Source organism: Dermacentor variabilis, chromosome 1 (genome assembly GCF_050947875.1).
Source record: "Dermacentor variabilis isolate Ectoservices chromosome 1, ASM5094787v1, whole genome shotgun sequence".
NCBI classification, from domain to species: Eukaryota; Metazoa; Arthropoda; class Arachnida; order Ixodida; family Ixodidae; genus Dermacentor; species Dermacentor variabilis.
Window position 1 is genome coordinate 104,771,850 of NC_134568.1, and position 25,897 is coordinate 104,797,746.

Consider the following 25,897-nt stretch of genomic DNA (forward strand, 5'->3'; position numbering starts at 1 on the left):
AAAATTTCATCCCGTGACAGCCGCCTTTTCGCGTGCGACGCCGTGCAAGAAGCCCCGCAGGCCGTGCGTCTTAGTCACAGCGGAGATTACAACAATATGCGTGCAACTCCAGCAGGCTCTGGAAACTTGATCGCAGCTAATTGTATAAGCAGCCCTCCTCCTCTTCGCCGTCTCAGCCGTCGCTCACGAGGTTGCCCGACGAGCGCCCTCCCTCTCGCTCTGTCAGTGCGTCATTTTGTTATCGTCCGTTAGCATCGAGAAGCGATCATCAGCCGCGGCTGCGGAGCGGCAGTTGGCTGATGTTTGCGCCGTTTCTGCCGTCATACAAGACGGTGCGACGCCTAGCTTCTCGGAAGGCTCGACGATAGGATCACTGCGGGCTGGGGAGATGCCACCACGACACATGGGCTGAGCCTTTTTGGACATCGGGCCCACGGCTGCGGCCCCTTCCCGTGAGAAAAGAGCACTGGTGGCCGGCTGCCCACGCTCTACCGAGAAGCAACCCGCACCAGTGGCTTGCAAAATGAAGAAAGCCGCGTCAGCGCGACAATGATGAATAGCATACGCACGATTTCGCCGCAGCCAATATAGTGGATTTAAATATAGAGCGACCTCACGCGCTGGGGGGATTCGAAATTAAACAATCCTCTGCAGGTGTATCCGTTTAAGTGCACCTGTGTGTGCGTATACGTACAGTACGTGGACGCGTTTGTTGGCACCGATCTACAACAACAGAAGTTGCTGTTCTATAAAAGCCCGCCCACACGTTGTGATTTCTGCGAAGCGAGAGGAGAACGGCATTTCAACCGGTGCTTGTGGGCCAAGGCGTACTCGAGGTGTTTTATTTTCGGCCGCAACCTAACACTGATTTATGATAGTATCGCTTCTGCTTGGCCTGCTATATATATTCTTGCTTATAGTCTCATGACCTGGGGACGTTACGACATTACGAATTTATGAGAGAGGTACGGCATATATAAGAGCTGCGTGCCAGCGCGCTTCTTTCGAAAGGACGCGTCAGCTTGTTTTTTACTGATGTTGTAGCAATAGTAAGTATAAAAAACATTTCTATTAAACATCCAAAAACTACGCAAGAGCGATTTGAGATGCCATAATGAGGGCGCTGGACTGCTTAATTATCACGTGAACTTCTTTAAGGTTCAGCTATACGCAAGTATACGGGCATTTTTGCATTCTGCCTTCCATGTGGGAGGAAGCTGCTGCGGTCAGGAATCGAGCTCTTGACACCTCGCCTTTATCATAGCAGTCGCTGAGGCACAAAAGCAGGAAACTTCAACCTCTTAATCCGAGGCATGCTTGGCTCTTAGGCCAGACCAATGTAGTGATCGTCCTGCGTTTCTATGGATCCAAATGCAAACTTATTCTAGAAATTTGAGCACCGCCAAAACAACCCGCTACGCCGATTGGCTTGTCCCAGTGGTTCCCAGGCGCGGTGTTTTTTTTTTTGAGGAATGGCAAAATGGCGAATCTGAACAGACTAGAGATAATGCAATTTACTGTGTCCGAACTAGAGCCCCTACTGACAACAATATGGTTCGTATGCGGGAGTTGTATGGATGAGTGCTGGCCCTTCGAATTGCAAATATATATATATATAGTACTGTTAGCGATGTCAGCCTGCCGAGCACCAACAGATCTTATGTAGGAATGAAATGCTCTGGGGATTCGGTGACAAGGCCCATATTCACACGAATTTACATACATTTCTTCTCTGGCCAGCGTTCGAGCACCCGGTACTCGTGATAGCAACGTGCGGGGTAACAAGGTGATGATTTACTTCGGATGATTTATTGAATTTATAGGCTACCTTCTACATATTTAAATGGTGGGTAGGCTTACAGATGTAACCGCAATGTTAGGAGGACTTTTATTTCTTTTATTTGTAATTGGAGCGAAAAACTACTCTTAACTAGCTACGCACTTATGCCTTGCATTATGGTACGGTTTCATGAGAGGAAAGCACCGTCACATTTAACATGACCAGGCCGTACAGTTCTTCTTGTTTTGTTTTTTTCTCTTCGACCGATTCCTTAGAGTCCGATGTTGGCTATCATTAAACACGGGTAATACATGTAAGCATGTCTGCACCTGCTGTCAGATATATGGTTAGCTTGTAGAAAAAAAAAAAAAAGCAATCAGTACGAAAGAAGCTCGGTCGGTGACTGACCGAGCTTCTGACATGTTGTTCGAGTATTTATGTGTTCCTTGACTTTCATCTATAATGACCATGACGGACTTGGCGTGGTTGGAAACTCCTACCACACGCTATTTATACATAGCGCTCACATGCCTCTTTGCAGAGTCCAAGCGCCCCTATGTGGCACATACCTGTTACCTCACGACTGCGTATTCGCTAGAACTCCACGTCTCACAAGGTCACCAACGGCTTCGATGTATAAGTATATATATTTCAAAAATCACGCGAGTTCTCTTTAGTATCCCATAAATGGCGCATTTGCCCTATTCCCGTACCCATCGGGGCGTCAATACTGCGAGTTTCGCCCTCGTAACGACTTGGACTTCCCCAGCTGCCAGCCACAAATCATTAGGTTCAGCGCGAAGACTCGAAGAGAAAGTTAAATAACACATGCGAGCCGCGCCTCGGACCGGAAACCGCGATTTTGATCAGCCGACTGTGCCACCAGGCTCTCTGGTGACGAGAGCGTTTTAATGACGCGGAGTGCGTGGCTGTCTGGTCCCGGCACTGGATCGGCGTCCTTTACAGGGAGGGGGCAAGGGGCGGCCTAGCTTCTTCATCTGCATAGTGTGCGGGACGTTCACCCCCCACGGCGTCTGCTTCGATCGAAAAGAACCGGCAAACATAAAGAAGGGAGTAGGTTTGGTTCGGGCAGGCCGTACTCGCCAAGCCCAGTGCGATTCTGGAGCTCAATGAGACGTCAGGATGTGAGTAAGCGTGTGCGCGTCCAAACAGACACGCGAGTGTTGCCGCACGGCGCGCCTTTTTCGGAGACGCGCGCCCCCTCTTTGACGGCCTGGGAGGAGCCGCCGGCAAGAGCTGGAGAGGCGCAGGCGGCGGAAGCGTCCCTCCGGATGTTCGTGATCAGCACGGCCCGTATCGCCCCGCGCCGCCGACTACGACGAAGAGGAGACGACGACAGGCGCCAACAAAGGAGCACCGTGCTCGAGAAAACGACGTCCGCATCGCTCGCACCGGCCTGCCGCCCGACGGGCAACGGCCGCCGGCCAGCCCCGTACGGCGCTCGCACCACTTTCGTATCGCGGCCGACCATGCCGACGGTCATGTCGCCCGTCTCATTGTAACCGAACGGCGAGGAAAGTAATCCGTCGGAACTCGCCATGCAGTGAATTATTTTATGCCTATACCTAACGTGGCAGGCGGCAAGAGGAAGCTTCCCGTGCGGATATACTGTAGCGAAATTAGGGACAACGTGCGCGCCTGAAAGGAAGCGATTGACATCTGAAGCGATGCGTTTTCTTTCGGAGAAAGCGCATGTTTTGCTTGGTGCTGGCGACGGCAGCCCTACGTCAGCGTCTGCCGCCGAAGGCAAACGGAGACGCGGTATCCCAACACCCTGTACCACCGCACACTGGCCCACCTGCTTTTCACTGTGGGCCGCCAGAGTGTTAATATATTTAAGCGGCACATGGAGGGCGGCAGTGTAGCGAGTCGTGTGTTCGGCAGCCCACTTGCCGCCGAGGTCGCTGTTGGCCGCCATACGCACATTGCTTGTCGCGATCCTCTGCGATGTTAATATTGGCTTTAACTCATTTGCGGTTGCGAATCTAAGCGCACGTACTGCCAGAACGCGGGTCGCCCGTTCAAGCTCCCGGTTTCTTTCCCACGGATTCGCGCTTCGCGGCGCCTCGCTTCCCCAAACAAACTTGCGCCAGTTTCTGCGGGTTTCCCCCAGTCTTGGTGCGAGGAAACTTTCGTGTTGCCGCTTCTGCATTGCGCGTCTCACAAAGAGGACGTTGGGAACCGCCGCGGTGGCGAGTAGCGGCGCAAGAGCGGCGGCGCACAAGAAAGGTCTCATTTTCTTTCTTCTGCAGCCCGCGCGGCCCTTTTTTCAAGGAAAGGCGGCGCTTCTCGCGCGGCAGATGTGATTCAGGAGCGCGCGCCGGCGCAAAATATCCCCTCCGAGAAAGAAGCTCAGTGTGCACGGCCACGGGGACTTTCTGTGGTTCGCGTTGGGGCGCGAAGCCGACGTCCAATTAGACACGCTCAGCGGGGGTCTATTTTGAGGAAGCCCCCGCCAGACAAATGCCGCCTCGGGGTCCGAGCCGCCCGCGTCCCGCGGTGTCTAGCCGCCTTCGAATGATGGGCACCGAGGAGAAAAGGATAGCGGCGAGCGAGACTCCGTGCTCGCGATTTTAATTGGAGCAACAGGGAAGTGGCAACATTGCGGATCCCATTTCTCGAAGGAGAAGAGCGGCTGCCTCCGCGCGGCTGTCAACTCACGAGAACTTCCTTATGAAGCCACATGCGCCCATCCCATGGTATCCGAACGAACGAACAAACAAACAAACATACAAACAAATTTCGTTTTATATCGGATAGAGGTGCCCGGCGTGGCGTTGACGCTCAACGGTGGTACACGTTGAAGTCTATAGCATCGGTATATGACAGAGTAGCACGAAGGTATTTCTGCCGCGTGGCATCTAACTTCGTCTACTATCTGCATCTATTGAATAAGTTGTAAAATAGCATCTTTACTCGAAGATGTGAGTCATGTAGAGCTGCTTGACTTATGATGTGTATGTGTACCATACATGCAGCCTTTGTATATAACTTTAGTCTTTAGTAAACTCTATAATTTTTAAGACGACCGAACGATCAAGCGTTTATGACGGCTGCACGCGGCATTAGCAGGCACAGGGTGTCACACCTGGCTGTGTACCGCCGCGTGATACGATCGTCAGGTTCTAACGTTACATTTTCGTCATTTGCGCAATAAGTCATGTACTTAGGTGTTGGGCAATTGTTTAACATCTCAATTTCGGCTAAGATACGCGAGCAGACAATTCTATCAAAGCGCAGTCGCGGTAACTGAACTAAATCAATTGTGACCCCTTCAACGTAACGAGCAACTGCCGCTGAGTATAGGTTGTTGATTGCGAGAATACGGGCTCTGTGTTGAAGCACCGCAGATGTGTGAATAATTTTCCTGCTGCATTGTCTGTTGTTGTGCTACATTGTACGGCGTTATCATTCATATGCAGTAGTGCACGTAAACGCCAATTCGTAAAACCTGATTAATTTTTCGTTGCCATGAAGTTTCATTTAGAAATTTCGCCCAGATATTAATGGGCCTCGATAATTTCGTAACTTTCTCTTCCCCGCCTTTGCACGTCACATTCACGTGCTTCAAGGCTTGCAGCGCTATAGTACCTGTGGCCTCAACTATCGACAACATCCGGGAAGAATTCGCAATGTTTCCGTTCCTCGGTGAGAAGCAATACGCGCGCACTGTGACGCGCATGGCATCTTACGTCAGATGCGCTGCCTAATACAGGTGCCAAGCCTCTAGTCGGTGGCGGGTTAGTTAAGTCTGCTATAATTGCGTAGTTCTCCTAAAATAATTAAGAGGTTTTCTCCGTGCGGCACGTCTAAAGGAAAATCACATACACACAAAAAAGCAGGGAGGGAGGGGATACGACAAGTAATGTTTCAAAGACGTGTTCCATTTAATAAAAGTACTCCCGCCGCCCTTTTTTTTATTTCCTCAAAGGTCTCTTCTTGAGACATTACTTCAGGGAGAGTGCTTCTGCTTACATTAGGCAGAAGCACCCTGTAGCACACAGAAACACTTGCATATTTGCTGAAAGAATTAAATGCACGCCAATCCTTGAGACGTTCAAAGCGACACCACCAGTGCGTCCGTTGCTTGCGTATGCCCACGTATTCCATCACGCGCTGTCGATACTCGAGGGATACGTGCTTTTGTAACCGCCTTCTCGAAGCGCGCACGTAGAAACGCCGAATATAGAGAAGGCCGTATAGGGAGTTGGAAGGCGCGCACTTCTCGTCCGAGTGTGTCTCAACTCTGTGCGCCGCCAGGTAGATGAAATGCACACGAACGAAGCTAGACTGCATTTCGAGGAGTAAATTGCGCCCGTACCTGATCACAGAGCGCTGGCGGTATACAGAAAACCCTGGTCCGTGCGCTGCACCATAACCTAACGAACCGGCGAATGCGCGAAGGTTTGCACCGCGCTGTAACGCGCGCTGCTTAGTGCGACTGAGCGTCGTATGCATAACTTGCACAGCGGAGTATGTACCACTTCCCGCCCCCTCTTGTCGTCCAGAAGCTCGGCGACCATCGGTGCTCGAGCATTACTCCATTCTGGGGCGCGCGGCGGGTGCAAAGCGTCTACGGATGCCGTCACAGCAGCGAGAGCGCCCACTCCGCGGAAGGCGCAGCCACGCCGGCGACGGCTCGATGTAATGCATTTCCGCACATCTGCCGATTCGAGCCTCCCCCTCCCCCCCGCCCTCCCCCCTTTCGACAATTAGCTCGAGCTGGTACGGGGCTCCTCGAAGCCGCCGCGTCCGCCAAAAGCGTCGCTAAGCGCCGGGCGGTCGCGATCCGTTAATTTTCAGACGCGCGAGCATGCCGACAGAGAAAGAGAGGGGCGTCGCCCAAGCGACGGCGACCCCCGGTGTTATGCCGCCTGGTGGGGAGCACAGCAGGGACAGGGAGGGGACGACGAGCCCATTCCACAACTGGGAACGCCGCGCAATATCGGGGAGTGCCGCCTTGGCGAGTCGCTGTTGACCGTGTGCACGCCGCAGCCGTCTTGCACTTTTCCCTCGGGTACATTGTCGCGCTAGCGCCGCTTAGTGCGCCGTGTCCCTACAACTGTGCTTTGGCGTACGCGTGCGCGCGCCCTTTCTTGCGGTCTATAGCGGAAGGCCCAGCATGGGTCCGCTACACAACAGGCTGTCAGGATTCACGGTCCCCTTTTTCCCTCGCGCACCGTGTTCCTTCAAAGTGTCCGTCCTTAAAGTGATTAAAACTTCACGCTTGGCGAAAGATGGCGCTATAGATTACGAGAGCTGCGGGGTCAGTGGTGGTACTTAGCGAACGACTGCGCTTCACCATCGTCGGACTCGTACAGTGGCGTGAAAAAATGGCAGCAATCACGTATAAATGGCATTGCGAAGGGCAGAAGGGACTGCGTTCTAAATGAAAGCGTTCGTCTGGTGACCAACTGCTTTGTGCATCATCACATCTCATATTAGACATTATGGGTGGGCAGTAATCGATTGTTGAATAATTCACGTTGCACCCGATCGAAGGTACATGTAAACAGCCGGTTATGGTGTCGCAAGTCTTCTGCAGCAATCTTTAACTACAAACTGCGCAAAATTGTCATGAATCTTAATCATAGTTAAGCAACTCTGGCTCAGCAGTTCGCAAACCACTTTCTGCCTCGTCTTCGAAGCCAGTGGACATTCGATCCGCGTGCGCCTTCTTTGTGATGTGTCGGAGGGATCCCTGCAATACATCACTTGTTTCCCAAATTATATTATGAAAGGTGCCGTATTTATAAGAAACCGTTAATGGCAAGATCATTTTCCTCTGCTAGATCAAAAGAAATAAAAGCTGCGTGATTCCTAGCAAGAGAAACAGCGTTTATAGAAAAGTGGGGGACATTGATTCTCAACAAAGAAATATTAATGGAGCGCACTGTAGGTGGCAAATAAACTTGGGGCGTTCTGGCATATGCTCAAAGAAATATCTTTTGTGCTTTGAGAGAAGGAGAGAGAGAGAGAAAAGGAAAGGCAACGAGGTTGTAATATTTAGAACGATAGGTGCACACGGACCATTCCTCACCGATCTTACGGCACCGTCTGAGCAACTTGCGGCGACAGTTATAAAGCACACCATTTCGTATAGGTTCTCTATTTCTAAATGACATCGTACGATTGTCTGCTGCCGAATCAGCTCATGCCATCGGTAACTGCAACTGCAATGTAACTGCAATGTAACTCAAGAGAGCTAGATGGGCTTTGCGTATGGGACCAGGTTGAGGGTGCGGATAAGCACCGTTGCTTGTCCGCCACTTCCCCGCCGTGCAGTGTGTCTATACGGTGTGCGCATTCCTGCAGGCGGTAAGGGTTAGCCATATGCCAAACACTCAAAACTTACTCCTGGTAAGCTTTAAATCAGAAATATTTTAACTGATACCGGGAGACGAAGGGCGCTTACTCCTGACCAGTTCCCTGGGCAGTAGAGCTCTGAGCTCTCAAGCGGTTCGTGCCTTGCAGCTGTAGCACTGACAGAGAAAAACACCAAAGCAGTCTTCGTGAGCATATCATGCGCCCAAACGCAGATGCGTGGTACAGATATTTTTTTTTAAAGGAAAGGGGGAACAAAGTTTATTCGTGCTCGAATGGCTAGCTGAAAACACACGCACTGTTTGGGAGGACCGTGTTAATCTGCTTTCCGCGTGTCTAAAAATTTGTGCGCCGCACACCGCAACCACCGCGGCGCCGCGCCAGCGCTGGTGTTCCGACATATCGCCGCTGCATGGCTACCACCGCAGGCTTCCATTAGGCTGGCGGTGTATACATCGGCAGCACCAGACTGAGACGCCAGTTAGCCCGGCGGGGCAATTTCTGCAAACGCTAGGTTGCGATTCGGCCGATCGATTTTATACCGCCGGTGCGCGCCTGCCCCCCCCCCCCCCCCCTCCCCTCGTATTAAACCTTTTCCTAATGGATCTTGGGCGGCGGGAACGTCGTTCTCCATAAGGGTTCTACTCTGAACGCTCTCTCATCGTGCTTTTTTTGCCTTCCCTTTTGGTTTTTCATTGTGTTTATATCTTGCTGTAACAGCCTTACTCTACTCGATTTGATGGAAGGTTGTCGGTGCGGTTGTTTAGTATCCATCTGACGTGCGTGTGAACATGTGTAGTTCTCTCTCTCTCTCTCTCTCTTTTTTTTTTTTTTTTTGTCGTTTGCTTCCTGTTGCTGGTCGTCCACATTCTTGTACTTTTCTTTCGCCTATCTTTTCCGTGGGCATCTCGTTCGCCTCTTCAATAGTCTTGTCATGCGGCGCGGTGCGTCTAACGACTGCTTTAAAAATACTTTTCTTTTATGTCAAGAAAATATTGGATAATAGGCAAGGGCTGTCGGGTTGACAGTTGATCGGTTGTGAACATCTTTTGCGTAATAGCTTGTGCAGACACACACGGTGTATATTAATTGCCTATGAAGAGCCAAACGAGTGATATATGATGTGCTTCTTTTTAAATATATGAACTAAAAAAGAGGCTTGGGGTATTGGTAGGCACCGACTATTACTCCCATTCCAGGGCAAATAAGAAATCAAGAAACTCACGAACAATGAAAAACATTGGATACTGTCTGCCTAGAAATCGCTGAATATGATCCATCTTGGTGCAGCCCTTACTGAACCTATGAAGCGCAACGCAAAGAGAATAGCGAAATTGTGGGCTGTGGTAGAATATGTAATTCAAGATAATTGAAATGATTGCTCTGCAGCTTCGAGTACAGATATGATGAATGCAGAACCTAAGGAATTATTTTATCCACCTTTATGCGCGCACCTGAATATGCTGAAGTTTCAACCGTTCAGATGACCGGGCGAGCGACAATCCTGAGCGACATCCGCAAAACTCGAGGTTGTTCGGGGCAAGCCAAGATGCACTCGAAGCTCCCTTGCCAGAAAAACAGTCGTTTGCGATGGAGCAGGCAGAACGGATAATGCGTAAGCAAATTTTGCTGTTGAGTGAATTAGGATCGTATAGTATAGTGATGCGACTGCTCGCACCAACCCAGCCCCACGTTTTTTCTGGCTAGTCGGTGAAGGTATAACAAAGTTGACTTTCAAGTTATTTGCGGCGCGAACCATTTCCGGCAACGTTGGTTTAGTGCCAGCAGCTTGCAGCACCATGAGGAAGCGGAGACATATTGAGAAGGAAGCAGCGATTGGCCGGAAGCGGAAAAATGCATACGGCTCCATGACTCAGTCATATGCAGGGCCAGAAAGGTTCTGATACTCTGTAATCTTTGCTACACTTTCTTTTTTTTCTTTTCTTATTTTTTTTCGTCGTTCAGTATAGCGGTGGAGAAAATAGCGAAGCAACGACAACGGAAAGCGAGGCAGTGCAGCGGCGCCATCGCAGACCCCCCCCCCCTTTCTTGCATTCGTCTTATGATTTCCATTCGTCCCCTTCTCGGGAACCCCTCCGACGCACGCTATAATAGTCTGCCAACAGCACACACACAAATGACGATCGGTCCCGTTCTGCCCTTTCCCGGCGAGATCGTTGAAAAAGAGACAAGCAAGCAATAAACAGCAAACGATACATCAAAGCACAATGAGAAAAGGAGAAAATAAACGACGCCGCAATAAGGGTGAACAAAAAAATAAAATAAAATAAAAATGTGCGTCACAGACATGGCCCATCCACCACGACTCCGAGATATTCCACCCTCTCTTCTTTTTCTTCCTCGCTCCGTTTTCCTCCTTCTTTTCTCTCATTGCACGACGGAGGCTTCCAGTCTTGGAACATCTCCTCGGTAATATCTCTCTGCTCGCGCGGCGGTAACCATTGTCTGCACGGGAACCCCGGGTTGTCCCCGCTGTCTGGCGCGTTGAACGCGCCGAGCGCGCGCGCGAGCTCGGTTGGTGATGGTGGAGGGTAGCAAGGGCCGGTCTGCGAGCGGGGAGGGGTAGTGATCCGAGCCAGGCGTTCCTGTGGCAGCCCGAGAGATCCTCGTCCCTGGAGCTGCGAGGCTCGGCAGCCGAATTGACCGAGAGGCTTCGCGCTTGGCTGGCGACGAGACAAGTTCCTCTGCCGATCGTCGTCGTCCGCGGAGGAGGGTCTGCCAAAGCCACGAGCAAGAAGTGATGAGCCGGCGCCATCTTCGCCCGCGCTGGCCTCAGAAGGCGAGCTATTGGAGGAAGCAGACAGCGTGAGATTTGACGCACCACCGGCAGCAGCAGGAACAGAAGTAGGAGGAGGATGAGCAGCGGCCCTTGGTGAAGAGATATGGCATCATCCCTCCTGCCGGGGAGCCGCCACCTTGGTGACGACGGCGCCGCAATGACCGCCGTGATGAATGGAGGTCCTCGAGTGCCTATGGGCGTCCGCTGATGCGTTCTTGTGCCGAGCGGTGCGGTTGGCCGCAGCGGCCGTGCCGGGTGCTGCGTAGATAACACGATTGTCTCCGGTTGTTGCAGCCAGCGTGGCCGCATCCGTCTTCAAGGGCCGCGGCGGTGACGCTTGATACATTCCGCCTAAGCCGGGAGTGATGCGCAGGCCTGCGTTATAGGTTCTGAATAAATCGCCGAGCACCCGTCCGCATGTCTGGTAACGCTGCTATGTATATACGCCGTTGGAACCCTGGAAATTGAAGCCTTGGCTCAGCGCTGGGCGAAAATCGTCTACAATGCACTTTGTATAGTCGGGTGCTCATAATTGCTGCTGGCAGTAATTGAGCTAAGTAACTTGGAGTTGTTATAGCATGAAGGTCGCACTCTCTCTCTATCTTCCGGAACGCATCGACTGTCATTACAGTTCGGATCCGAAGAAACTAATCATGTTTTTAACCTCAGGGGAACAATCGCAGCACGGCATCCGCCAGGCATCCGTATGCCATTTCTGCAAGGTGACCGTTTTTTGCAGCCGACTTGGTTCCCCTTTCAGATGGCGCGTTGACCTTCACAATACAAATTACGTCGGCAAGGCTGACGCGAAGGGCAACCCGGGGCTCGAGAATGTCGCGCCTCGCTCCTCCTTCTTTCATATCGGGCGCATTGCTCCCGAAGCGGTCTTTTCCATAAAAAGGACATTGCCAGGGGAAGAGGGGACAGTGCGGGTGATGCGTGGAGAATGGGTGTTGCAGCTTTGCGGCCTCTCCGCACTCGACGGCCGGTCGCCGCAGGCGGCGGAGGGCGAACATGCGCGTCTTGAGCCGGCCGGCCCTTGAGCAGCGCCGCGCACAACGCGGACCACATGCTGCGCAAATAGGAAACAGCGGGACCTGGGGCGACAAAGGAACTCCCGCTTTGCGCGTGGCTCGCCGACGCTCTCGCTCTCCCCAAGAGGCCCGCAAGCGGCGCAGGAATCTTAAAACGCGTGCGTCCGGTCGCTGCGCGAGATCAAACTGGCGCGGCGCTGTGCCGTGGCTATATTGGGGCCCACTTCACGCATCCCGGGAACGCTGTTTTTAGGGGCCTGGTACATGATGGATGGACGGCGCAGGCTTTCCGCTGTCGGTGGAGCGGCAGGCCTGACCGCTTCGCACCATCGTTTGAGGCACGAGGCCGCGAATTGTCGCAATTACTGCTACAAAGGAGAGCTACTGGTCTAGACGGATCGCCGCTGGCCGCCAAGGCGCAGGGGGTGAGTGTCAGTAATGTCGAGTGAGTTGAAAACGGCATATGGATGAACAGCAAGTATGGAGGGCGTCTATACTCATCTGTCATACCTGAACCGGCTCGCTGTCTTTATTTCACTTGTGCTCTTCGAGCAGCCGGGATCCCGATACTTCTCTTTCAAGGTCAGTAAACACGAACCCGATAAAACCGCTTCGTGGATACGTGGTCCCGTACGAAGACAATGCGGCAGATGCTGTGAAGGGATATTTAAGAGATAGAAAGTAACGGCAGAAATTACAACCTGTCATCGGGATTCGAACTCGTACCGCTCGCGTAAGCTATAAATATATAGTATAAACGAATATTAAGGCTACACGCTGAGTTGCTTCTCTCGCAGTATTAAGTTATAAATGAATAACTACTGAGTTGACGTTTCGATAACGGAGTAAACTATTGAGTTATATTATATGTACCTGTATGCGTGGCCACAGCTTCGACATATTCATCTGCGTTGTCGTGATATATTCAGAACTTGTAGGAAGTTTATGCCAACAAATTTTATTGCTCGCAATGTTTTCCGTGCTTGGTCCCCATTCTTTGTGATTCCCAATGCTCAAACGTACATCATCAGCTGATTTTCTGCACTAGAGACTGCCCTATTGCCCATTTCTGAGTCTCTAGAGGGTCTGTAGTTAGTTTCTTATACATTATATTCGGGTTATGCAACTCACCACATAAAACACAACACACAACTCACCACTTGTAAAACACTTGACCGGCTGCAAATTGAGACCATGCCTGTTCATGAACAGGGTGACTCCGCAATGCGCGGTGTACTTTACTGTATACATCGCCCATCCCCTTTCGAAAATACCGTCACGGCAATTTCATCGTCCACAAGAGACTCTCCCCCGCGCCATGCGAGATCGCATTGCGTTGTGTGGTTGAAACTTCCCAGGCCACTCAACCCGCCAGGAAAAGGTTCTATCGCTCAGCTTCCGTGGGAGCGAGGAAGAGAGGGCGATTTTACTCGCGCTTTCACGTACGTTACGGCATCCATTCATGAGTCATTTGGTGGAATTTGTACTGCTCGCCTGTTGCATCAATGTGCCACCACTGAAAGTCTGTAGTGGTTCTGTCCTAACCTCGGACATGTTTGGCGTTGCAAGCTGACCGGAGCTGACGTGCATGCCACAAGGCTAGCGGACTATAACGGTTAGCTTCGTGCACGGTCACCACCATCGCAATGTGTAACGCAGAAACAATTCTACTGATGTACATATATTCATTTTTAATACTGGAAAATAATGTACATAGAAACACGTTCGTTACTGTCCGACGTTTAAGCTGATGGACGCCCAGCCTTCGTCACAAGTGCCACTCGGACGATGGCTGGCCCAACTGCTGAAATGTTGGGCAGTGAAGAATGTGTTTGCAGGTCGTTTCCTCCTTTTCTAATCTCTCTCTCTCTCTCTTTCTCTCTCTCTCTCTCTCTCTCTCTCTCTCTCTCTCTCTCTCTCTCTCTCTATATATATATATATATATATATATATATATATATATATATATATATATATATATATATATATATATTCTTTTTTCTGAATTCCGTGTCGCCTTGTATTAGTTTTTTTGCGATAAGAAAAATTCTGTTCTCTTGTAATCCGAAGTGATAATGAACTGAACCCGGCACTCAGCAAGGTGTACTAACTTTGAAAGCTACCGTTGCACAACGGAAGCAGAGCGTTGGTCTCCTACTGAGGCAAAGCCCTCTTGGCAGCCTATTTTTTTTAGAGCCCACAGCGGGCCCAGTTTGGGTGGATTCGCGCACAGGGGTCGGGACCAAGAAGGCCGGTAGAGAAACGAAAGCCGGAGAAAGTGATGGGCATAGAATAAAGGAGCGCGTGCAAGATAAGGCGACGGCAGAACCGGAGAGAACGCCACGCGGATACGCGCGGCGCGTGGTGCGCGCGTAGCCGCGGCGGAAGTGCTCGGCGAGGAGCGATGGCGAGATTTGGCAGGAGCAGCGACGCGGCCGGCTGACGCGCACCACGCGTACGACGTGGGAATCTGGCCGTTCTGCGCCGCGGGGGCCAGCTGCCAGCACTCAGGTCCTGCGGCAGGGCCGCATTGAACGCGGAGCACGCCGGGGGCCCCAGGGCGCGGCGCCTAATCGGCGCACCCGTTCGGCCCGCATCGGTGCTTATGTTACCGAAGGGCGCGATGCACCAAAGCGGCCCTGGCAGCCGCAACACGCGCGGCCTTCTGTTCCATCAGCGAGATAGCACGCGCGCACGGGGGCGCGTGTCTGGAGGCGAGCAAATTTAGCGCCCCTTCGGTATTGGGCGTCCAAAGGACGATAAGGCGAAGACGTGCCTCGGAGGTGCGCCCGTGGTCCTTCTCGGGCCTCGGGAAGGAGTTTCCAGCCCCTTGCGCGCGCTCTGATGCTTGCTCTGGTGCGCGCCGCGCGCGAGAGCCTCTCCTCCGTCTTTAGTGTTCTTTCCGCGAACATTAAAGAAACAAGAAAGGGGGAGGGAGGCGCCGGGAGAGACATGCAGTACTTCCTTTGGTGGAACTACTTCCCATCGCCTTTACTACCAAAGAGCTTCGCAGTCGACCTCCCCCATCCCTCGCCGCCCCATCTTCTAACCTCTCACCATGCTTCTGGGGCCCTTTCTTTTCCGCCTGTGCGCTTTTCTCTCTCTTACTCTTCGGGAGCTATGTATCTTCGGTCGCCTCTATCTTTTCTTCTGCCTCTCCTCTGCACCGGTCTGCCATAAAGGCGCGCGCGCGCGCGATAGCGCTGCCCCGAAGCCTAGACGCGAGTGGCGCCTTCGTGAGCGACGTTATGAGCGCGGATGCCATAAAGCGGTCCCGAAATGTGCTCGTCTGTATCCGCGCGAACACCAGCCGCAGCGGCACCCTAGCTGGGCGTGCGTGTTTGCGTGCGAGCCACTGCGGCCTGCGTCGCCGCGCCCAGTCGTCGTATCGCGCGCGCGTGCGCTGGCATCGCGCGCGGGAGATGCAAGTGGTCCGGACTGGCGCGCCGAGGCAGGGGAGCGACGGTTGCGCGCCGCCGCGTGCAGCGTCGGACGGTTCTCCAAGCGACACGTCGTGCGCCCTCGATCTGTTTGCGTTGCGAATTGGCGGTAGTCGCGCTCGATTGACAGGATGTCGGCGGCCGCGGCGCGTGGCCGTGAGCGGCTGTTCTAGTGGGGCGCTCTCTAGACTCCAGGGATGCCAAGATTGGTTCCCACTGTGGCCTGAGCGGCCGCACTCTCTCTCTTTTTCTCTCGGGAGCTCTTTGTATAATTGTGCTCTGAATGGAGCAGCGCCACGGGACGCAAGGTAAACAAAGCCTCGCGTGAGCAAGCACCAAGTGGGGCTCGTCGACACGCTGGCGCTCATTGCTCTCGACAGACCGCAAGGACCGAGGAAGGAGACTGAGGACGTGCTGAAGCGGCGACGCTGGATGAGCGGGTGCGCCGTAAGGACGGCGAAAGTGCTGCGAAAGCGACGCGGGCATGCGCGCCCAAGAGTGTGCTGATGAAATTACGCGTCCTCCTCTGTTTAGGCCACGACGCGTGCCCTAGATCAGAGGTCGTAAGTCGCGTTCTTGCACCAGGCTTCGTGCGGTTCGCTCGTTGAAACCTGCCCTCCCGGAGCTCTCGATGGTGGTGGGAGTGGACTGTTAGAAGCCGAAAGAAAGAAGCACCCATTAAAAGAAAGCGCGTGCGCACACGCTCTCGGTACACGTACCGTCTATGGTCGTAGTGTGTACGCCTCTAGGATCTTATCTAACGCCTTGTCTGGCGCTCGGGGCAACAGCGCGTGAACCGCCAGGTTTTTTTATGCGCTGCTATCAAGAACGGACACACTTCGCTGGTTTTGCAGCGGCTCGTGCGCTATGCTTACGACATCCGCCCGAGTGGGGCCCACTGCGAGAGTGACGATGGCACCGGTGCCCCCGCCGTACGTGCGGACAATGCCGAAGCCTAAGAGAGTATCTCCGCCAGTAAAGGTGGAAATTGCTTTATGGGCCACTGGAGAATGGGAGCATGGCCGGACTGAACATGCTGCAGTAACTTGTGGCTCGTAGTTACGACAGTCCACTGAGCGACAACCAGGTCTTTAGCCTTATGGCCCTCGCTTAAGTTGCGAGAGTCCGGCAATAAGGGGTGGGTAAGCGATGGCGTAGGGTGATCGAAAGCTGTAGGTTCAACTTCGTCTTGTGCTGCCTATTAAAGTATACCACATGTCACTGTAAAGTTCATGAATTCACGGGTTTTTAAGAAAGAAAATTCAAAGGTATAAGGTTATAAGGTAGTATCCAACTAGGGAGGCTTTGTATACACTCATTCACTTGTGGGGTATATGGGAGTGTGCGTTAAAAAACCATGGGGAATAGAATCGTTGACATTTCTCCTGGCTGAGACTGCGCTGAGCACTTTGAGTAAACTTACAGAACTTGGTGGCATAAAGCTCGCCTCGTACATCCCCCTGGACAGTGGTTCCACTGCTGGTGTCATCTACCATGTGGACGTCTCCATCTCCATTCGCTGACTTGCTGATTCTGGTGAAGTTAGCCGTTGATGGCGTCGCCATATCTGATCTCAAGGCGCTTTGCTGTGTGCACACACAGTGTTCACTTTCTCTCGCTTTCCTCTTTCTATTCCCTCTTTCCCTTCCTTAGTGTAGGGTAGAAAACCGGGCTCTCGTCTGGTTAACCTCCCTGCTATTATTATCCTTCCTTCCTCTCTCTCTCTCTTTCTCTCTCCTGGCTATTCCAGGCTGCATCATGTCTCCGGCGTTGTAGAATTTTTGCTGCCGGCTAAGTGAGCCAGATAAGTATATTTCCATTATAGGTCGTCTCCGCTTGAAAACGTTTAGTCATCACTAGAGATCGAATGTTTTATAGAACACTGTCTTATACGCCTATAAGAGGCACTAAAGCTGCCATTTCAAACATATATAGATGTCAGATACTAGAGAGTTTTAGAATAGGGGCCCCAAACGTTTTGGGGCCCCAAAGAAATAGCGTCGAAGCCACTGCGCATGCGCAAGACGCAAACTCCGTTTGGGTTTTGCGTTGGGAACGCTATTTCACCGATTTAGCGGGAGCCCAAATAGCGGCCCCAAAAGCTTTGCGTCGGCAAACATGGCGGCACCCATCGAAGCGACGGCTCTAAGCTAGCACAAAACTGGGTTCCATTCGCGGTAAGGCGTGAAGTTCGCAAGCTAGGAGAAGTGAGTGCGGTTATCGCTTTCTCTCAACTAGCGTGTGTTATGAAGATTGACTCATTAGACGCCGCTGATTTTGAATTCGATTGTGGATTTTATGGCTCGTAGGCCTAACATGGCTAAGCTTGGCTGGTGAAGGCTAGTAAAGTTGGTTTGCTCAAAACTAAGCGCAACTAATTGTTTGCTGCTTACAGAGAATAACCTCTAAATTGTACTTAAACGCGAATACACGCAAGTAAAAATTATTATTCCTATCATAAAATGGTATATTTTATTTAATTATTTCTAATAGTTTTTCTTTGACGCCGTAGTGGCGCTGTCAGCGCAAGACGCTATCCGCCAACGTCAAACCCTATTCTAAAGCTCTTCACTCCTACGTGCCCCAACGCTAACACCCGCAAAGTTTTAGAATAGGGGCCCCAATAGTTTGGGGCCCCTATTCTAAAACTCCCTACTGTCATTTAGGCATGTATAGGCTTAATTAAGAACTGCCGCTGTGCATATGATGATAAATTATAATTTTCAAAGTAATGCAGCCCACTAAAACCCTGTCTGATAATGAAAGGGAGTGATGCAAGTTGTATAGGTTACAAAATATTTACCTGAAAGCTTGTTTTACTGGACATCATAAGAAAAGATGTGAAAACAATGACAAACAAGCGCGACCTCAAGATTACCCAGGCTCATGTTGCGCCTTTTCTCACTGAGTATTAATTTTTATGCACAAAATTAACGCTCAACATCTACCGAAGTTAGCGGCACCTACTGTAGTTCGGCACTTTCGAATATCCAATCTCTTTTCCCCATCTTTCATCCCCCCATCCCGCTCCCATGTGTAGGGTAGCAAACCGGTTAAGCTAAACTGGTTAACCTCCCTGCCTTCCCTTCTCCACTTTTTCCTTCCTTCCTTCCTTCCTTCCTTCCTTCGAATATCCAATGCCTTCTGGAATGGCCGAATGTTCGCTGGGCAGAACATTTCTCAGTCCTTTCGGGACCGGAAAACTGGGATTTTGTCCGAGATGAACTTCAGTTTCGAATTATATCCCCAAAAGGTACATTGACAACCTTCCCTGAACGTCCGAAATAAGCCCCACACTCCGGGAAAAAAGTTCCGCACGAGCATTCAAATTTATCGATGATGGCGGCTAAAAACATGACATTACATGGCACAAGCATACACTCTCACCTTCAAACGTATCCTCTCGTAGAGCAGTTCGAGCCTTTCTCACAGTGATGCTCTCGTCTGCCTGTAGATGTTCGTGGCAATAATCGGCTGCTCTCGACCAAGTTCTCCAGCGCGTTATATTCTTATAAATAAGATTCGGCTAGGACGAAACACGAAAAAAGGCATTTTTAGGTTGTCAAAATCGAATATAGACCCCAATATCAAAATAGAGGATTATAGACACTATGAAGGTGTCACTAAATGTTCCTAAACCCACAGTTCAAGCAAATGTTAAATATAGACACGATAAGGACGTAAGGGGAAAGTAGGAGGAGGAGGAAAAGGAAGGGAGGTCAACCAGACGCACTCCAGTTTGCTACCCTACACAGTAGAAGGGGTTTAAGAGAAGAAAAGAAAGGAGAGGGAGGGAAGAAGGTACTATCGGTGTGAATACGTGCGAATGTTCATAACTTCACGCCTATAATCGGTCATTGAGGTCACTGAGTTGCGGTCTCTAACAATCACCGAAGGAAAGAAAATTAAAACTTGCAAATTAGGTTGGTTCATCCGTATATTGCGCTTTTATTTAGCGATGTAAGTGCCCGGTGGCTGTAGTTTCGTCCACAATGCCTTGGTCAACTCGCGCGTTTGTGTTTGCAGCCGCGCAGCTATTATATTAGTACGCAGCACAACGTTGCTACTACGTCCGCTTTGGTCACACCGCTTTCGCTCCAACGAGGTCATTGCTTGGTCGTGATTCGCCTGCTGAGTAAAAAAATGAAAACAATTCTGATCGCCAAACTGATTACGAGCAGAAAACTCCGAGCGATACCGGTAGTCGAAAAAGCAGCGAATTTTAATTTCTCTCATACAGATTCCTATAAGGTGAGACGTAGCAAAAGTTTGCTACGATCTGTCGCATTTACAAAGCTTTCCTTTCGTAAGCACTGCCTCCCATAGGCAGGCTGCCTTTGCTAATAACATGTCCGTCATTCCGATGGCCTGGCAAGAACAGTTCTAGCGTAAGTGCTTCTTTTCTGAAGACGGGGCCCACTTACGAACCACCGCTCCTCAACCATTCTTCAAATAGGACTTGCCTAATTAATCCTGTCGCACCATGATCGCACTTTTGCGCCAAGAGGCTCGGAAGAGCTGACTGTGTTGGCGATGCATTAGGCACGGGTTGAAGACGACGGCAAAGACAACCGATGTGATTGACTATTCGATTCTTCATTAAATATATTTCTTTCTTTTAAAATTATGTGGGTTTCACGTGCCAAAACCACTTTCTGATTATGAGGCACGCCGTAGTGGAGGACTCGTACCCGCCGTGGTTGCTCAGTGGCTATGGTGTTGGGCTGCTGAGCACGAGGTCGCGGGATCGAATCCCGGCCACGGCGGCCGCATTTCGATGGGGGCGAAATGCGAAAACACCCGTGTGCTTAGATTTAGGTGCACGTTAAAGAACCCCAGGTGGTCAAAATTTCCGGAGTCCTCCACTACGGCGTGCCTCATAATCAGAAAATGGTTTTGGCACGTAAAACCCCAAATATTATTAGTAGTGGAGGACTCCGTAAATTCCGAGCACCTCGGGTTCTTTAACGCGCTCCTAAATCTAAGTACCACGGGTGTTTTCGCATTTCGCCCCCATCAAAATGCGGCCGCCGTGGCCGGGAGTAGATCCCGCGACCTCGTGCTCAGCAGCCTAACACCATAGCCACTGAGCAACCACGGCGTGTTTTTTTTTTCTTTCTTCTTGAAGCAAACGTTCGACACAGGAAATATATCTTGATTTACTGCAGAATACTAAATAAATAAAAAAAGATATACTTCGCGAAAAAGCTGCGTACGCACTTTACAGTGCGTGGCCGATACTTCGGAGACAATTGAGGCACAGGATTCTACCACAGGGTTCTACCTATGCGCTAAACTAAAGATGCATTGAGTGCGTAATTGTTGTTTGAGATAAGCATATTGCGTCCTTGAACGGCATTATAATAAATAGCACTGTTTTAATGCTTTACAGCGCGAGGCAATTATGCAGATAATACGCTTTCAAAGATAAAGAGGCGGGTTTGAAAGTGTGCGACTCGTCCAAGTACGGACGCCCCACATATGTGTTCCTCTCCCATGTTTCATTTCTCCTTACTCTATTCTATGAATTAAGGGCATGATAAGCATTAAGAAAGAAGCGTTTGTCAGAAAACGCGGAGAAGAAAACACAAAGACGGAGAAAGGGGATGGGGTACCAGAGGCGTGAACGAGGTACGTTACGACGACGATGAAGGCAAGTATATAGGGCGTGTCCTCCCTGTCACGACGCGGTGGAGACAGACACTCCTGCGTCGCACCGCGGGCGACGGTCCCGGCGGAAGAGCACCCCTGCGTGTCCGAATATGACAACGGCGACGCGTTTTCAATGAAGGAATCGCGGATTCGGAAGAGGAACCGGCAGAGGCGGCAGGAAGCGGCAGCCGACCGCGGACGCGGCGTAAACGAAAGTCGGTCCCGCGGCAGCAAGAGAGCGAGCCAGATTCCCAACTCCGTGTGGTCGAGGGCGGCGCTGACACCTTTTGAAAAGGCTAGGGCTAGCGAACAAAAGAACGGAGAATAAGGAAGAATGGCAAAAAAAAAGGAAAAAAATAACAGACAGAAACAACTACGCCCGAGGCAGCAATCTTCCGCCTTGAATCGTTTTCAAACGGAGGGAAAATGAGATAAACGCGGCCGGAAAATGGGATCTCTCTGCTCCCGCTATACCCTTCTTCCAACAGCGGCAACGGTCAAACGAAGATGTCGGCCATCGTACGCGCGAGCGCATTTTATTGGGCTGCTGCTGCACCTTTCCTCTTCCAGGTTTACCGTTCTAACCTTTTTTGTTTCATTGTTTACCTTCTTTATCTGCCGTCCTTTTCTTGCTGTGGACGAGTGATTTGGTCATCCTTCTCTTCCCCGTCCGCGTTTATTTCTGTTCGCCAAATCGGATTATTCGCGAACATTTCGCGATCAATGAACATTCCCGGGTAGATTCTGGTTCGTAACTAACGTAGTTCCTTCTTGCTTGCACTTGATCGCTCGTTGCGAAATGATGTAGTATAGGAGAGTACGGCAATGGGCAGACATGAAAACGTGCGCGTACGCGTACGACAAGCAATATAGCGCCGTGTGCGAGTGCGCGATCGTGTGTCTATGGATTGAGCGGGTGTGCGTGTTATTGTTATATGTTGATAATAACGCAAGCCTTATAAAGTCACGTGCATCAAAATGCGACAAATAAAGTATTTAAGAAATGTTCTCTCTTTCTTTTTTTTCATTCGTTCTTTCTTTATGTGAGGCTATGCTTCGCGGTCACCAAAAGAAAGAAAAAAAGTTCTGAAAATCTTCGCCCCGGAAATGCTCGGCTTTTATACTATTTTCCAAATACAAGATAAACAGTATAGCTTACACAAACAGAAACTATTTCTCGTTCTCACTTTTTTTTTTCACTCGACCTGGATTCCTATGCCCATTACTTTATGTATTCCGTCTGGGTTTTTTTCTTCTCCTTTCTTTCTTCTCCTTTCTTTCTTTTTCTTTTGCACTTAGACAACAGGCTCCTCACAGAGGAAACGATCTTGGGCCCGTGGCCTCGCGCATCTGCTATGGGCAAGGCCACAAAGGCGCTGGTGCGTTTCTTGAAGTGCGCCAGCCTGTATGACCGCCTCTGACTGACTCAGCGATGAACGCGCGTGTGTGTAACAGTGCAAACTGTGAACTTCTTTCTCAATTCTCCTCTTGCAATCCCCTTTTACCCTTCTCCGGTGCAGGGTAGCCTACCGGGCCCAGCTTCGTTAACCTCCCTGCCTTTCCCTTACGACTTCTGTCCATCTCTCTCTATGGTAGGAAATGTTCCTAATGCATTCCTGGGGGCCGCAAATAGCAGGTCTCACCGTTTCCACGAAATAATCTCCGAGGAGTTTGTATTGTGCGTTCTCCCGCAGCAAACTGTGCGTGCTCCATGCACTCATGAGGAAAACTTACTCGCATGTGAGTGTTTATGAAGTCAGAATCATTACGGAGACGAATATCAAGAGAAGCTAGACGCCCTCAGAGAAAGGATGGCGAAAAATCGGAGAAGAGGGCGAGGTGACATAGTTATGAATTGCGTGCTGAATGCAGACGTTCTACATTGAATTAAAGAGAAGAAAAAAATCCAACCAAAATTTAATTTAAAAATTGGACTTTTCGGAGCCCGACCGGCTCCTTCTTCAGGGGCGAGACTAAAGCTCTCTGCGCGCCTGTCAAAGCGCGAAAAACGCATATAAGCGCTGCTACGCCTCACGCCACCTCACCCCTGCGGAAGGAGTCGGTCAGGCTCCGAAACGTCGGGTTCTTAAAATAAATTTTGATTGGAGTTTTTTCTTCTCTTTAATTCAGTTGGCCCCAACCAGGGAGATATCTGCCAAATGTTTACCTTAGGCGTCTACATGTACTCGGCCACTTACGGAGTCGTTTAAACGTTATATAACCTGAGCGAGATAGGAGTGGGTCGCAGCCCCGAATGAACCTAATCGCACAGAGGGCCTTCTACGAACCCTTCTCGTAAAGTGCACGTGCCTGCATAGCATCGAACAAGGGGACAACGAATATATACGGCGCGGCGGCGAGGGTGTGAGGATCACAAAGGACTGTAAGGGGGAAGCGGGGGTTGAACTGTTTCGTCTTGAATGGGCCGCACATCCGCGGTTCTCCAGCCAGTGCCTCTTTTACGGTGTGGCGGTTGCGGCGGCGCATGTTTGCTTTGGCGAACCCATCGGCGCGTGCGGGGTGAGATGCTAGCGCTTGCAAATGAGCCGAGCTCGCGCGTCCGCCCGCTCCTCGCTCCTCGCTGAAAGCGGCACACGGCGGCGTAGGCGGCGCATTTGAAGGCTATCATAACGGTCTCTGTCGCTTGCCCTGGCCATTTCATCTTCCAGGAATACGCGCCGCGACGGAGCGCCATCTGTCTCTCAGGTTCTTGCGCGCCAAGACGAAAAAAGGCCGCGTGGGCTCCGGCTGCCACCGGCCGCCGGTTTCCACCGCAGAGAACGGCAGCTAGGGCACAGGCTGGCTGTGCCAGACAGCATAAAGGAGAAGGGGGCACAAAAAAGTAAGAACAACAAAAAATGGCCGAGGTTCCTATAAGATCTAGCCGCAGGCAGGGCGCAACTTATTTTATGGCACTCCTCGGGCAGCCGTCACCGAGCCGCGGCCTTTTGACAGAGGATCCCCCGGCGAAGTGACGCAGCCCGGATTCGATTCGGTTGATCCGGCGGCGCCTCTGCGTCCAGAAACCAAAACAGAGGAGCGACGGGGCGTCTTGTGGCGCCTTCGGGTGCTCACGACCCTGCGTCGAGTGACGAAATGGCGCCTGGAACTCGGCCCTGTCTTCATCGGTGCACCGACGCCGCCTGCGTTGAGCGAAATCCCGGCATTCCGTGCAAGCTCGATGCTCTTCGAAAAGTTTGCCTAGCACTGTGATGGCAATGACACACGTCTGTGTATAAAAGAAGAGGACACCCAGTTGGAATTCAGCACTAGGACACAATGTCATAAGAAAGGAGTGCCGATTATTTATGTGTTTATGAAAGGATGTTCAAGCTTCTTCGCGCTTTGTTCTGCAGACAATTAGGGTGGACCGAAGCTGGGCAGCGTGCGCCGCGGCGTCGCTCGGTTTAAGGCACGGGTTTGACAAGGCGCCGACTGTTGCGCAGTGAGAGATCGCGAGTATCATTGCCGCCGACTCCTTTTCTCTCCGGCGGGCTTCCGGCCTCGCGTTAGGAAGGAGGAGCGACGCAGTCAGGACAGCGCGTGGGGAGGCCCCGTGGACAGAAGGCGCACCCCACCGGCTGCACGCAGCGTTGCTTTTTCCGCGGTGCCACGTCGGCTCAGCTGTCGCCGTCACCCAATACCCGGTGCAGGCCGCGTCGGCGATTTCCACTTGTCCACTTCCGGAGTGCCTCGCGGCACCACTGCCGTCCTCACTCACAGCCAGCGCCTTCTGCCCCGAAGCACTGGTGCGTTGCAGGGAGCGTGCGCCTGCTGTACGAGGAACGGACAAGAGCAGCCGCTCACACTTCTTGCCGATTCCCCCCCTCTTCGGTCCGCTTGCCTGGTGGCGTAACCCGAGCCACTGCCTGCGCGCTGCGGACCAAAAGAAACGCTCGGCGAGTCGTCCTCCTTCCGGCACGCTCTCGCTTCTTTTGCTCGCATTCTGCTCTCAGCTGCCGATAGCATCATTCGCACCACGCTAGTTTCTGTTCGTCTAGCTGTCACTTTATTTGTCTTTTTGCTTTACGTGGACCTAGGGACCAGTCACTTCGAATTTTCCGTATGTGCAATATGGCAGCTGGTAGAAGTAACGTTTCTGGCCGAATGCGGTAAAAAATATTTTATCTTCGAGAGTGGCTGCTGTGATCAGCGACGAGAGGTGCCCCTTAAGTGTTGCCCTCTAAATGCTAAAGTGTTAAATTTCAAAGGTTGTATTTGTTTAGTTTGTCTGTTTGTGCGTGTCCTTTTCGTGCCGTTGTGGGCGCGCGCATGTAGTGTGCGTGTTATGGATGTGTTGCGTGTGCGCCTGCGTGTGCGTGCGTGCAAAGCTAAGTGCTTCTGAGGGAATGACGTCCGATTACGAGGGTCATAACGACGGAAACGATTAATGATGGACGATGTTCTGCACGCATATCTCGACAAGCGTAAAATTGCGCCCTTTCTGTACATGGTGCCGCCCAGTGAGGTTGGTTATTCACTTACTTGGTATCAATAGATTGCATCACACCTGCACAAGTACTCTACACATCCAGTAAAAGCCATCCAAAATGTGTCATTTTGTTAGGAATGTTTAGAGCAAACTTTTACGTAAAGAAAATACAGCCGCGGAAATTTACCGCAGACCTAATATAATAGTGCGTGTTTGACTTAAAGCACCATCAGACGTTGAGTAATATTTTGATGAGACTACTGTACATTTGAAGACAATCTTCGCATGGGACAATTTGCCGAGTTTATCTACGAAATCGTATGGCATACAGTGGGTGCGATCTTTAGTGACCTAGTGGAACTAGAAACACTGCTCCTTACATGGCACTGCACAACCTGCGTATTGCACGACGCA

General features: G+C 51.3%; 1 protein-coding gene across 2 annotated transcripts in view; it reads left to right on the plus strand.

Moving 5' to 3' along the window:
* Ddr (discoidin domain-containing receptor 2) overlaps window positions 1-25,897 on the plus strand; it is a 199,148-nt gene that overhangs the window by 72,218 nt on the left and 101,033 nt on the right. The gene's annotated exons all lie outside the window — the stretch shown is intronic.